A 15,717-nucleotide genomic window follows, 5' to 3' on the forward strand; every position below is an offset into this window, starting at 1 on the left:
CCAAGGTTGCGGGTTCGATCCCGGGCCAGGTCGATGGCATTTAAGTGTGCTTAAATGCGACAGGCTCATGTCAGTAGATTTACTGGCATGTAAAAGAACTCCTGCGGGACAAAATTCCGGCACATCCGGCGACGCTGATATAACCTCTGCAGTTGCGAGCGTCGTTAAATAAAACATACCATTTTTTTTTTAACATTTCAATTTACGGGGAAACAGTTGGCGACAACGACTAAACAAAAGAACGACCATGCGATAAATTGATAGCGATAAATCTAGCTGCAAACATTATCGCAAAGTGTGACTGTGATTGGTTGGAATTCAAAATTCCATTACACTTCATTGGTCGAAAATGAAATGACGTCATATAAACGAAATAGTCGCCATAATGGCACGTGCTGGTGAGATATGTAATTTAAGTTTGCTGGAGAGGTTGAGGTGGTCTGGACTACACCAGCAACAAAGCAATTTTAATGCCAGTGGAGGTGCAAATTTCTGGAGAATGGGTGTTGAGCGCCAGCAAGCACCAGCAAGGAAACATTTTTAGTCGTAGTGAAGGTACACATTATTGTCGAAATAGGACGTATTTCGACATAATTTGCAATCGTGTGTTGCATTTAAATAATGATCCGTTCGCTCGTGACGTCTGATGTGGACAACAGGCGGCGATATATCCATTCATTACTAAAAATACAACAGATGAGTAGTTGTAGGTTATTCTATGGAAACTATTGGGTGCCAGAAAGTAAACTCAAGTGCTTAGTATTCTATACTATTCGTAATACTACGCAATTGAAGGCTTCGTGACGTTTTAGTGTTTTGAAGTTATTAGATAGGTAAATATTTATACATGCAACAGTTTGTATAGTTACTAGGAGAGTAAAATGTGTATACTTCTGCCATCTGTTGAGATGATGGAAAACTAACTACTGGATTACACGCAAGATGTAAGATACCATATTAAACACTACTTATTTCATTTTTTACCAAAATATCAGTTACCATGTTTTACGCCCGAGCCCCTCAATTGTTAAAGAAAAAATGGAGTCTCTGTTAGTCTAGTTCTTCTGTAGAATTATCAAAAATATAAATAGACTATAATATCGAGAGGGACTATTCTCCGGTAAGCTTTCAAGAATTCATTCGTGTAAATGTCGACTTTCTTGGTCAGTGCAAGTTATTAGGTGCAGGCAGAATAATTCCTGACAACAGCCACGAAAAGGCCGGGTGTTCTTATTTCTATGTTATTAGGAATAAAACGTTACCTGCTTTTCTACTCATTATTATGCTCCATTTTCGCGGGCGGAGTGATAGTCGTTGGCGGTACGTGCTTTGCTTTCAAGCTGTAGTTCTCCTTAGCATGGCAATGTAGATAAAATTTCATTTTGTAACTTCCATCCAAATAAATAACAAGATTACGTGTAACACCGGAGACAAATTCGCAGAACATACAAAATAGGGAACAATTATTGCACTAACACAGACACTATTCACGAGGAAATTTCACACGCAGTAAGATGCTTTGAGGCTTGGCAACACAACGGAACATTTTTTTACACAAATACTTCCTAGTCACGCCACACAGCGGGAAACGCTAAACATCGCATTACCGGCTGCGGTTTGTCGATTGTAAACATTAGACTTGCAGACACAATCGATAGCATGTGCGTACTAAGGCTGACATCACAAGACGGAGCTGGTGCACCGCACAGCGATCACAGTAAATGCAACTATCGCGGAGGAAATCCAAAGCGGACTGAATATAAAAGAAGTACCGAGTCCCTACTTGGTGTGTTGCTCCAGCTGCTGTATGAAGCATCAAACCACAGCAACGAGTCAAGGTCTCCCGCTGAAAACCCGGTTCACAGCGCGCATAACGTTCTCGCTGGTCTCAGCTCCCCGAGCAAACTGTAGCAAAACATCATCGTTCGTTTCCAACAACAGGCCATCGCCATTATACTGTATATCTGTATAAAAACATGAGTATTTTTGTACGAATCGTGATCTTTCCATCTGATTCAAAATGCATTCAACTGAAGAAATTGTCCAACATTGACGAGCCGTAAAGACTAATGTAGCGTAGAAGATAACACTGAGATCTGACAGCCTCTTACCGAAGAGAACAGATCTTGATCGGTCGTCCTTTGTGATCTATGCTGGCCATTGGATCCGAGATTCGCATATTCATTTATTAAGGGTAATTATTAGCAATATTAAATCCAGACGCTTGAGATTGGCAGGGCACGTAGTACAAACAGACGAATCCACAAATGCATAAAGTGTGTCAGTTGGGAAGTCAGAGGGAGAAAGACCTTTGGGGAGGCTGAGACGTAGATGGGAGGACAATATTAAATGGATTTGAGGCAGGTGGTGTATGATGATAGAGACTGGATTGATCTTGTTCAGGATAGGGACCGATGGCGAGCTTATGTGAGGGCGGCAATGTACTGTACCTCCGGGTTCCTTGAAAGCCATTTGTAAGTAAGTCATTATTATGCACATAAATGAATAATAATCACTAATGAGGTTAAAGTAACTTTATTTTAATCATTATAGGCCTAGAAAATGGGAATTTAATAAAAGTTCGTTTTAACTATTAATTCATTTAGTGTTCTGTTCAAGGACAAGTCTTTCACTGCAAACTCAGCATTCTCCAATCTCACCTATTTTCTGCCTTCCTCTTTGTTTCCTCATATGGTCTAACTATATCCTTTCATTTATGTATGTGTATTTATTCACACTGCAAATGGGTATATACCCGGTGGCAGTGGTAACTACACTCAATAATGGCAATTAATAATAAACACAATTAATAACAAAATACAATTAGTAATAAATTAATAATAATAATAATAAAAACTAAAAGTTAATAATAATAATAATAATAATAGATAATAAAAACTAAAAGTTAATAATAATAATAATAATAATAACAGGGAGCATCCTAAATTAAATGAAGCACGATCACTTAAATAACATTTAGAGTAAATCTAATTTGTATCTTAACCCTAAGTTCGAACTAAAACCCACGAGTATGAAATGTTCATACCTATACAAGTACCTTTCAGCACTACACTTATTTCGCTGACAATTCACTCACTGCACTGGAACTACGACACATATGTGTATGTAGAAAATTTCAGTACAAAATATTTGAGACTTCGAAGAAGAAAATTTGTAAAATGTAACCGCGAATAATATGACAAACTTTTACCAAATATATAGCCTATATTTATGGTATTGAAAGACTTTCACCAAATGTGTAATAAATAGCAATGCATCATTTAATAACATTAAATTTTATATCCAGCCATTTATGGGTTTAAATGACGAAAGTAATTTATCTACAACGCAATGATTAATTAGGAGAAATTAGATTTCTAAATATATGCATAGAGTTGTCATACTAACAAATTTGTTTAAAAACAGTTGTGTAAATTTAATGTCTATTTCATCCCTTAGGAACAGTAACGTTACCTGTAAATTTTTCTGAAAATGAATGAATTTATGAAAACTTAATATTATTTATGATAGTTGTACTAGTGGTAGCTGTAATAGTAGGAGTGAATTTTAAATACCAATATGTAATTTTCACAAATTTTTCAATTTACACTGAATTTCTGCGATCTTACACTTTTCCTGGTCTACATTCATTAAAAGAAACCCGCCTGTAGCTGACGCGGCATTACCACTCACTTCAATCGGAAGAAAGTCACTGATAATTAGCGTATCTTCTCAATCCTTAATACAGGTATGCTCATTCTCTGACTCCAGATTACATTCTATAATCACAACCTTCGAATGAAGAGCGTACTGTTCCTCGTTCGAAGCTCGACGGATGACTGCGGAAGGCAATTCAAATACTTAGTAGACGTACGAAATGTGCGGGACAATGACACAGTCAAAACCACCTGTAAGCAAACGACCATTCCGTACAGTGTGGGAGGAAGACTATTTTCTGTTGTGGTTTCGGTGAAAGCGTAAAGTGTTTACTATGTTGTAAGGTACTGTCAGGAATACTACTGAGCAACATATAACGACATTATACGCTCTGCCATCCAGAATATCCCGAAGTGATAGGGAAGCTGTTTTCTGTAATATGTGTTTATATACCAACTTTATTATTAGAGGGAGGAACCGGGATACTTTAGCAATCAATGTACGCAAACATTGACTATAGCTTTTACACATTAGATACAGGGCACACACTGCGGACATAAACAAAGGTAGTACAGTGTGGTTATGATTGAAAATAAAGTACTCTTTTTTTCCATATCCACATTTCAAATGCTTTTAGTTGTTTCTCTTCACTTCGTCGTAATGTTCATGTTTCTGTCCCCATACAGTGCCAGACTCCACACAGAGCACTTCATTAGTCTCTTCCTTAGTTCTTTTTCCAAAGGCCTGCAAAAAATGCTCCTTTTTCTATTAAAAGCTTCCTATATCATTGCTGTCCTCCTTTTGACTTCCTGGCAGCAGCTCATGTTATTACTAATAGTACATCTCAAGTATTTGAAGCTGTCATACATACCTTATACATCCAAGGTTCCGTCTTCTTAGGTTTTGTTGCCGGAATTACAATGAACAACAAAATACATCCGAAGATTTGAGAAATGAAACGTCCTGCGGCGATCACTCAAACAGTTTTTATATTTTGAGAACGACCGTTCAACATCACAGGATCTCAATGTTGAATACAAATAATACGACTCGTGTTTCGACATTGCACTTATACACGTTACCAAATACGTACACGTAAACACTGTGACAAACAACAACTTCGACACTAACGTCAGACAACTGTTCACTATAACTGCGCACAGTATTCTGCTGGCTTAGGTTCGGTTCCTACAGCGCGCAACGGGACGGCTGACAGGTCATTTTGCGTTCTTAACAGAATGTACAGTACCTAAGAGAGTAACGTCACATGTCTAAGCTCCGTTGTACGTCAACCTATTGCTGCCGTAAAGGTATCCCAAACCCGCCGTCTAGTTATTATTATTATTATTATTATTATTATTATTATTATTATTATTATTATTATTATTATTGTGATTTTATTCCACTAGAATTACATGTTATGATAAAATAATTTTTTTCACGAATGTAACGTGCACTACAGTTTCAAGGATTGAAAGCACTTCATGAAAGACCAACATTGAAGACAGTCGAACAAAATGCCTGAACAAAATATAGTTAATTATATCTCTGTGCTGGAACAGCTCAAATGTGAATTCACAGAACATAGATATTTAGTCATTTTAGACGTATGGAGAGTGATATTAATCTTTTTGTTAATCCTTTCGTAGTAAATATACAATCCGTGAGTGCAGTTCCAGAACGAGTTAATTGATTTACAAAGTGACGTAGAATTAAGAACTAAATGCAGAGAATATGACTTGAAAACAATAGAAGTATTCAAAACAAATGAACAAAACGAAATATCCCACGATGAGCTTATTCGCTGCCACTATGTTAGCTATCTTTGTCTCGACATAGGCCAACGTGTGCGAACAATTATTTTCGAGAATGAAGATTGCTAAATCTAAACATAGGTCCCGATTAACGAATGAGCATCTTTTGAGCCAGCTGCGAATTGCAGTAAATTCGTTGGAAATAGATTTCCGATTACCTGCAGAAAAGAATGCACATGTTGAATAGACCGTAATGTATAGTGGAATATGAGAATAACGTTATCTATAATATAATATCATAACTATATTAAACATAATACATAATGTGATAATTGAATATTACGGTGTATACTCTTTACTTTTTCAAATTCAGTTTATTATCCGTATTTGTAAGAGTGTTAGAACGATTGCACGGGCGTCTGTGCTCCGAATCGCTAAAAAGCCGGACAAAAGTCACTTTTCTAACTTCGTATTATAAACACAAAATTATCTCAATAATTATCTTCAATAGTCATTCTGATAAGACCAAGTGTTTTTCGAAGAATACGTCAATGGTTCTGGTCAATACTTACGGGCAAATGTGACATATATCTTTCCTGATTTAATCTAAATATTTGTAAGTGATTTCTGTACACTGTGTCTGACTTAATGTGTGTATGTATGTATGTATGTATGTATGTATGTATGTATGTATGTATGTATGTATGTATGTATGTATGTATGTATGTATGTATGTATGTATGTATGTATGTATGTATGTATGTATGTATGTATGTATGTATGTATGTATGTATGTATGTATTTATTAACACTACAATTGGGTATATACCCGGTGGCAGTGATATATATAATATACAATAATTACAATTACATAAAATAAAATAAAATGAACGTAAATGAAAGAAAATAAATTAAACGTAAATCTATAAATAGTATATACAATAAACCTAGGACTATAAATAAAAACTATTCTATAATAACGCCTACGATAAGCAAAGCAAATCTAACTTATAAGTACTTCTATTTCACCCAACTATTACCAATTTAAGTAATTACATATCACCTTAATTAATTACATACCAACTTAATTACATATCATTTTAATTAATTACATATCAACTTAATTATTTATATATAACTCAATTAATTACATGACACAAATAATTACACTGCACCTCCAATTACATTTTCAGTCTAGTCTTCTCAACCTTTCCTTAAATGTATTGACTTTAAAAGGACCACCCTAAAAGATTGCCGCAGGTAAGCTGGTCCAGTCTACTATTGTGCGGTTAACAAAGGAAAATTTTGCCACGTCCGTTCTTTGTTTTCTACATTTAAACTTCCTAATATGATCAGCCCTTCCTAAGTATGATGGTGTTGCTAATCTAGCATTGATATCGGTCCATGCTTTGTGTCCCATTTGTGCCTTAAACAATGCGGTGAGTCCGGTTTTTCGTCGCCTTGATTTGAGAAGTTCCCACCCTAAGTCTTTTACTATCTCCTCATGCAAAGTAAAATGCTAAGTAATGCATGGGAATGTGTTACGGTCTTATGTATTAGGGACAATTACAGATTTCAGTGTTTTTTGTTTCTAAGTACTGATAATAAATCCAGTTTTTATTGCTCGTGTTTTGGGGAAAAAACAAAATTGTTTTAGAGTTTTAAAAAAGTCCGCAGAAGTATACACCGTGAAACTTACATATGTATATTGGTAGATATTTCTAAGTATGTCACCGCGCAACACTGTCAATTATGACTTCTAAATCATATCCATGCGCCTGGTCCGTCAACACGTGTCGTGCCATACGCACTTACTGAAAGTTATGTTTGATTACTTAGTGCGGGCTTCCGGTGGATGATCAGCGAACTAACGTTTTTCGTATTCATAAACCAGTGTTAGCGATATGATATGATATGCATCCTGTACAAGTATCCAGTCGATAGCCGGAGTTAGTTAAGCACGCTCGTAGCGCAGGCTAGCGAAATGTCTATGAATAGCACCCTAAGACTGAGGAGTGATTTGTTGGAAGTAAACAACAAAGGCCCTTGATTTTTTTTCCATATCAGGGGACTTTTATTGGTTTCAGGTCATTATATAATGTGTGCATAATGTAGTGTGTAAAAATGAATTTACATGTTAGTTGCGAAGAAATTTATCAGAAAATTAAAAAAAAAAAAATACTAATAAAACTTATGTGGAATATGAAGAATATATTGTGCAATATGTAAAAAACAAATGTGAATTAAATTTGGACATTTATAGCACAAAATCACTAGAAAGTGTAATAAGAATGTGGTTTTTTCTTCAACACTATCAACGCTAGAATAAAATTAGTCACCACAGCGAAACCATATTATCTTCGTAAAAATTCAGACTGATTACAACAAGAAATTTAGTTACCATTTACAGACATGTCTTATACTTCTTCTTCTGAAAAGTGTTATCAATGATAGTAAGTAAATAGAAAATTTCGCAAAATTCCAATACTGTATGCCATCTGCAGTACATAAAATTCCTTGTCCATTGATCTGTAATTGTGCATGCAGCTCAGTTATTTTACCGGTTGCAGAATTATTAGAAGAGTCTAGAAACTAAGATGTGACAAAATTTCGAGAGTTTTATTCAAAGAATTTCAAAACGAGACGACAATTTGGAGTTCTTTAGCAGGTTAATGTTGTCATGTGACCCATTAATTTCAAGTTTGAAAGAACTACCGAAGGAAAATAAAAATGAAATATATCTTCGGTAGTGTTTGGTCTTCTGGTGATATCGGAAGAGGAGGAGGGTGAATAAGACGAATTTGAAACTTCAGCTTGCGAGGACGAGTGACAGACTGGAGATCTAAGTCCCTCTTGAAATTCTTTAGTTTATCACGTAGGAATGTCTCCCTTTTTTATATCCGAATCACTCTTGGTGTTTGAATTGTGACCTTCAAACAGATCTGTATTTCAACTTATCTGTATTTACAACAATTAAAATACTCAGTGCATCCAAGGCACACTTCTCAGATGCAAATGCTAAACACTTTCGTAAGTAGCAAAATACATACTTCATTTATGCTTAGTCATAAACTTCATAACAAATGTATAAAAATGTAGATATTCTAATATAATTTAGCACAAAAATGTAATGGAATTTACAAGTGTGCAATTTCATACAAGTTATATTACCACTAGTATTAAATGGTGCGTACCATTTTGGATACTTCTACAAAACTACAAAAATGTTAACGAATTATTTATGTTATTAAATGAAAGAATGTACTCACTCAGAAAAATATAATGCTTAATTGATTCTGAATTATATAGAGGTTATATTTAATATCAATATCATAAACTTGTTGATTACATAACTTACGTAACTTTTAAACCCTTAGATTAGGGGTCGCTAATGAGATAGTGTATATAAAATTGCTATAATTATTGCATTTATCGAGTTTTGCAATAAAATAACAGGTGTGATAAAAATATCTAATTTGGCTCTCATTAATGAACGCATAATTATCTCACCCCTCAAGAAGGGTAGTTATTCATTTCCAAATATCATTGAAATTTGCACACATTAGATACATGTTATTAGTAATAAGTGTACGGTACCAAATTTCAAGTTAATATGACCACTAGAAAAGTAGTTATTACTTTTGTCCGAGTTTTAAGCGATTCGGACCACTGTGCGGGCGGTGCAGTACTTGCGGAGTCCAATCCGTACAGTATACTGTGTGTTCTGCAGTGCAGCATCATCCGTGTAATCGGTGCTTTTACAATTTTGATCATACCCGCTTTAGAGTTAGACTAGGCCAATGCGTATAGTCCTTTCAACGAGTATTGAGTGAGAGTAAACATAGATGTATTTTAAGGAGGCATATACCTTCGGAAGTTTCCTATATATGGCAAACAAAAGTTTAAATATTTCTGAGCGTATTCCGAATCTCACCGGTGAGCAATCCGATGGCATCACGGTGTTCCGAATTTCACTGATGACGTCATTGATGCTCCACCGGTGTCGCACCGGTGCCATCAACTTGCAGAGGTGGTGGCAGTCTCCATCAGCCGCCATCAGTGAATCTCATTGGTTCTTGTATAGGGCAGGAATTAGCAGACGAATGACATCGTGCACTGTTGTGTCATGGCGGTGTGTTCTGCTTTAGTTCTGCTGTATTGTTTGTAATGAGCACAACGTAAAAACAATATGTTAATGGCTTATGAGCGAACATGTCAACGGACCAGTTATTACTACCGGTTCAAGAAATAAGTTGTTCATGATCTCTTTTCTTTGAACGAGATGGCAGTACGAAAATTTCGCAAAATTTTGCTAGCGTAGCACAGATAACCACTTACACGGTCGCCATGACAGCATCGATTCTTCCAGCAGTTTTGTTCCTTATTTTCGTTGCAACGTGACGTCATTGATACCACCGGACCGGTGAGATTCGGAATACGTTGTCTAATACTCGTACTTTCCAGTTATGACCTAAAACGTCAGACTATGTCAGTTAACTTGGTCATTGAAATGTGGACAAAACTTCTTATTTCAGTAAGCTTGCAGCTCATTTTCTGTAATTTACGTTTTCCAAATCCGTTTTTCTTATAACTTCCACATTTTTTAGATAAATTCATGAACTTTTTCATGCACATGTATTTTATACTGGAGAACAAGCCCTGTCATTAAGTGCTGTTTTATGATTTCAACTTATTTTTTTATGTGAATTAAATTTTACAATTCATGACAAAAAATCACAAAAAATTTCTTATTTCAACTGATAATGGCAGGATTTCTTAACATTCATTATGAATAAAATAAAGAAGAAAGCACTAAAATATCCAAAATTGTACAAGATATCAGTGAAACCAATTTTGCCTGCTTAAATTGCACCCCAAATTAAAAAAATGTATATATATATATAATTACTCCTAGCAATACAAGTTTTTTACGATTCTAAATTTGTTTATCAATCTTGAATTGTTGTCTAATCACTCGCTAAATTCCAGCGCAAAGTAAATTCAGGATAATATATAGAAATTAAATTTTGAGTTTTACTACATTTGTACTAACCAGTCGTTCGTGCGGTGTGATTGAACGTCTCAATGCATGTCACGTTTTCTGATATAATACTTGCTCAGAAAGAAGATTTAGCTTCATACTATTAATAGGCTATATCACTACATATAAATTTTGTAAAGAAATAGACATACAATATCTGTGCTAAAGGCCTCATGGACTGTCCGTCTTAGTTCAGTTTTACCTGTGCAGTTCTAAGTTGTAAGGTAAGACTGAACACTGAAGAGGACACAGACGTTCCGTTTTTTCGTCAGTCTTACATTCAGTTTTAGCAAATCATGCATGGAAGAAGATGGAGGAGGAGCTTTTAATTTATACTGCTTTAAAGTTAACTTTAAGATAAAAATAATAAAAGGAGAAGGGTTAGATCAAAATGGACAAAGACGAGTGTAACCTATCGCAAATAAATTAAACTCTTTAACCGAGTAATTGCTACAATTATATAAGAATGGACAATGAAGTGTATAATAATAAAACTTATTTGCACTTCATTGTCCGTCCTTATATAATTGTAGCAATTACTCGGTTAAAGAGTCAAATTTATATGCGATAGGTTGCACTCGTCTCTGTCCATTTTGATCTAACCCTTCTCCTTTTATTATTTTTATCTTTAAGTATAAATTAAAAGCTCCTCCTCCATCTTCTTCCATGCATGATTCGCTAAAACTGAATGTAAGACTGACGAAAAAACGGAAAGTCTGTGTCCTCTTCAGTGTTCAGTCTTACCTTACAACTTAGAACTGCACAGGTAAAACTGAACTAAGACGGACAGTCCATGAGGCCTTTAGCACAGATATTGTATGTCCATTTCTTTACAAAAATTATATGTAGTGATATAGCTTACTTATAGTATGAAGCTAAATCTTCATTTGAGCAAGTATTATATTGTATTGTATTATAGTGTATTGTATGGGGCATTATTAATATAAAAATTATATTTTGCTGTATTATTTCTGTAAGATGCACGAAACAGGAAACGCTTCTTTGAAGGTTTTACGAAAGATAAAGTGGACATACTATGTTTGTACTCTAATCTCATCCAGCTGTCTAGTAGTCCTTATTTTTCTGTTATTTCACTGCAAATTTCTTCTTCTATCAACCATATGGATTTCTTGTTCTTATTTGTAAAGTCTGTACTTTTACTTCGCGGTACATCAAATCATACCTTCCCTTTCTCTCTAGAACATCTATTTCTTTACATTTCTGTTTCATCCAGTCGTCCATCGCCTTAACCCTTCTAAATTCGTTGTTTGCTTTTCTCTCACTTCTTCTATCTTCTCTGTGTTGAGATTTTTCCATTTCCTTCTTTCTTACATCTTCTTCAACATTTTCCCTATGACTCAGAGTTTCTTAATACTCATATCTACTCTGCATTCTGTTGTTTATTCTGCTGTTATCTGTTTAGGTAAGTCCAATAGTCATTATTATTTTCAGGTGTGGATTCTAATGTAGAGACTTTCTCTTGAAAATGTGCTTCAAATTGTCTTCTTTGTTCCTCGTGCTTTAGTTTTTCTCCAAGGTCACAAAATAGGAATGCAATAAATAAAATAGATTTAGACCACATGGGTAAGTGCACTTTCAGGCTAATATTTCAAAGCTATTATTCTCTTCACAAAAAACTTCTAATTTACTAAAATTGCTGCAGCCCTATATAAAGAAATTGAGTTTCATGTTACAAAAGAATAAGAAAAATTTAAATCTATGGGAATTTCAGTTCAAGGAATGTAAGAATGAAAGACATTATACTTCAGAGAATGGCTCTCATTTTTGCTAAGCGGACAGCCTATCTTCGAGTCATGAGCAGAAATGAAAGGGAAGAATAGAACAGATGCGGAATTAAAATTTTGAGCGAGTCTTAATGGAAGTGCACCTGTATGTAGGCAACAATTGCACACGACTGTTCACAAGTGGCATATACAGAGTGTAACAGGACCTCGCCGACAAACTCTGAGGAATGATAGATCACGCAGAGAGGATCATTTTTTGTTAAAGAACATATGCTCGATGACATGTCCTTCATGAATTATTCATCCTTTCTAGAAGCGCAATCCGCATCACGTATGTTGCATAAGTGTACTCATAGAAACCATAGAAACAAATTCGAAATCATAAACTTTTTTTTGGAAACAGAGAGAAAAAATAGTAACTTTGAAGTAATCTGTTCAAAATATACATTTTTACACTTTAAAAGTTGGTAAGAGGCAAAATTTTTGTTTTTCACGTGATATGGGGGGAAATGTTGAAAAAGAATTGAAATTATTTTTAAAAGTTATTGCTACTCGAAATTTTTACTGGTTTCCGAGTTACGGCGAGTTAAACGACCGTTTTCGCTTCGTCGAAGGACTTAGGACTCAGCCTTTTGTCTGTCGAGAGAGGAAGAACGCAGAAATCGTAAAAAAAAAAAAAAAAACTCGTAAACTCTAAATATCAATTGTGCATAGTCTGCGTAAAACACAACCTTTTGTCTCTCTTTTATCACTACCACTTGCTTTACTGGACGATAAGGTATAACAGAAATATTCTTTCACATGAACGAGAAATGACCAGCTTCTTGTGAAAATAAAATAGAGAGGAAGAATGATAGGCCTAAGAGTGTGTCAGCTTGACCTGTGTGTTTGTTTTCTGTTTTCTTGTATCTACACGTGTCTTGAGTGCTGCAGGGGTTTTAAAGAATAGCGCTATTCTTCCGGAATGCGTTAAGATCGAACGCTATGGTATAATTCATATCATTGTAATAACTGTATAGAGGGAACGGTTTGGCCTAAAATTATGTTTTTTTTCGGACGTACTTATAAATACATTCTCTTTATATCTGGCAAGCTACTGAATTTTAGAATTACATAAATGCCCGATCGCCAACGTCCCATTTGATAGGAATATTCCTTTATTGGGCAACGCTGCACTCCTGTGATTCGCGGAAGCTGTGAAGCCACTGAAGGTCATATGCAGGAAGTTTCCCGCGGAGGATAGTGGGTAATACAGATGGTGATGTGGGTTTTATACCAAATGTATTGTACTCTTTTGTGGTAACGAAGACTGGTTTGTATAGAAAAAATATGAAACGAAGTTGTGAAAAAACTGAGGGATAATTACAATTTGATAAAAAGAAATATAACTATATTGTGCTAGAATTTAAATAGCACTAGTAACATTTTTTATGGAAACTGTAGACTCTTTTCGCAATAACATCTGTATTGTGTACAGAATATGTTTACCTCAACAGATTTGCAAAAGTCAACCAATTTGTAGAAGAAGACCTTTGGAGAGGCCAAAAGAACAGTCACAGAAGACAGTGACAAACCACCAGATCTAACATGTCATCATCATCATCATCATCATCATCATCATCATCATCATCATCATCATCATCATCATCAAGTTTTGGGCCATTTGGTCCGTTCCTTCTCAGAGAAATTGATCTTCCCATCTATTATAAGGTCTACCTATACTCTGTCGTCCAACTGGGGTATGGTTCAAAAGTAATTTTAGGAACCTGTCTTCATGCATACGTTCAATATGTTCTTTCCAGTCTTCTTTACATTGTAATAATTTATCATTGAGGTTAAAATTTTAAGTTCAGCACGTATGCCTTCAGATCTTTTATGATCTAAGAGAGTAAACCCGCAACCGATCTGAAAGCTCTCATCTCTGCAGCGTCTATCTTCCTTCTGTTTGATTTATTCAAAGTCCAGTTCTCGCTGCCATATGTGAGCGAAGGGACTGACATAACTTTATAAAACTTAAGTTGTGTGGACTTCAAAGTTTTACGTTCTAAATCCTTCTTATAGTGCCACACATTCCTTGGAACTTATTCACTTTATAAGTTATATCGTTTTTCTGGCAGTATGATACATTGCACCCTAGGTAATTGAAGGATTTAATTTGTTCGATTAGTTTACCTTCTATGACTATTTTAGCTCTTAAATGGTATTTACCTATGAAGGCCATAGTTTTGGTTTTGGCTGATGATATCTTTAAATTATATTCTTTTATTATATTTATAAGTTTATTTGTTGCTAATTGCAAACCGTCTTCCGAATCATTAAAAATGACCATATCATCAGCAAACAAAATAGTATTTAAAATGCGATTATTAATAATAAAAGTCTTAAAAGGTATACTTTGCCATTCACGAATGACTGCGTCAATATAAATGTTAAAAAGTGTTGGGGATAAAGGGCAACCTTGTTTCACTCCCTGATTTACATTTGCAAGATAAATTATGATGATGATGATGATGATGATGATGATGATGATGATGATGACAATGAACTATTATCAGATATATCCTACAAATAAATATTACTTTATTATCTGGAACGTACCATTGTTCCAAGGAGGATATAGGCCTATTAATAAGAAAATCTCAAGAGACAATTAATTCAACACATACTCGTACTTACTTGAACAAGCCTGTCTTTAATGTGTATGAGGACATAACAAAATAACAGAGTTTCTTTTAAAGTATGTACATAATTTATTATCACAATGACAACTGAAAATTGTCTAAAATCAATCTTCAGAGGAAATGCATTCCAGCACGAAGGGCACGAATAGATAAACTTTTCCTACCTGTTTCGTAAATTGAATTATTCCCCGGAGTAATAAATACATAGAGATAGATTTCAAGATAAAGTTCATTGTTTTTGTGAGCCATCGAAACAATGTTAGACCAGAGTCATAATGGAAGTAAGCGAGGACGAGCAAAAAGCATCAAAGCCTATACTGATGTTCGCAAAAAGAGATCTGCAGGCACTACTATGTAATTTATTACATGAAGGGAAATTAACATGTCTGACCCTCATGAATTAAACCTCATGTGATACATTTCTCAAATGGGAACTGAAACAGCTTACTTGTATAAACGTACGACCTCAGTATTTCTCGTGAACATTCTTATTAGTGTTGTGAACTGGCCTTAATATTTTGAACGCTAGTGGTTCTCTCCTTTTTTGTGAGTGACGTAATGAAAGAAGACTACAGGAGGCAGAGTCAACTGCACAACAGTTTGCTTACTGCTCGGCGAAAGAGATGAAGAAGGATTTTATAGAAGTAGACATTTTGCGGAGGTTTAATTACGATACTGCAGAAAGAAGTGTAACGACCATGAAGACAAAGGAGGAAAAGATTTTATTGTTGTCTACAATTCCTTGTTCCCGGACGTGATAACCATAATTGTCAGCAAAAGAAGTCTGTAACAACTTAAGTAAGACATAAGGAACAATAAAAGCCACAAAGTAGCTATAA

At 35.0% G+C, this 15,717-nt stretch overlaps 1 protein-coding gene across 1 annotated transcript in view; it reads right to left on the reverse strand.

Annotated features, from left to right (window-relative positions):
- LOC138692633 (lysine-specific demethylase 9-like) overlaps positions 1–1,737 on the reverse strand; it is a 227,415-nt gene extending 225,678 nt beyond the window's left edge. Inside the window, exon 1 of the mRNA XM_069815701.1 lies at positions 1,263–1,737. The gene's annotated coding sequence lies outside the window, so the exon portion shown is untranslated. The remainder of the gene's footprint in view (positions 1–1,262) is intronic.
- Positions 1,738–15,717: the final 13,980 nt, after the last annotated feature.

Source organism: Periplaneta americana, chromosome 17 (genome assembly GCF_040183065.1).
Source record: "Periplaneta americana isolate PAMFEO1 chromosome 17, P.americana_PAMFEO1_priV1, whole genome shotgun sequence".
Lineage (NCBI taxonomy): Eukaryota > Metazoa > Arthropoda > Insecta > Blattodea > Blattidae > Periplaneta > Periplaneta americana.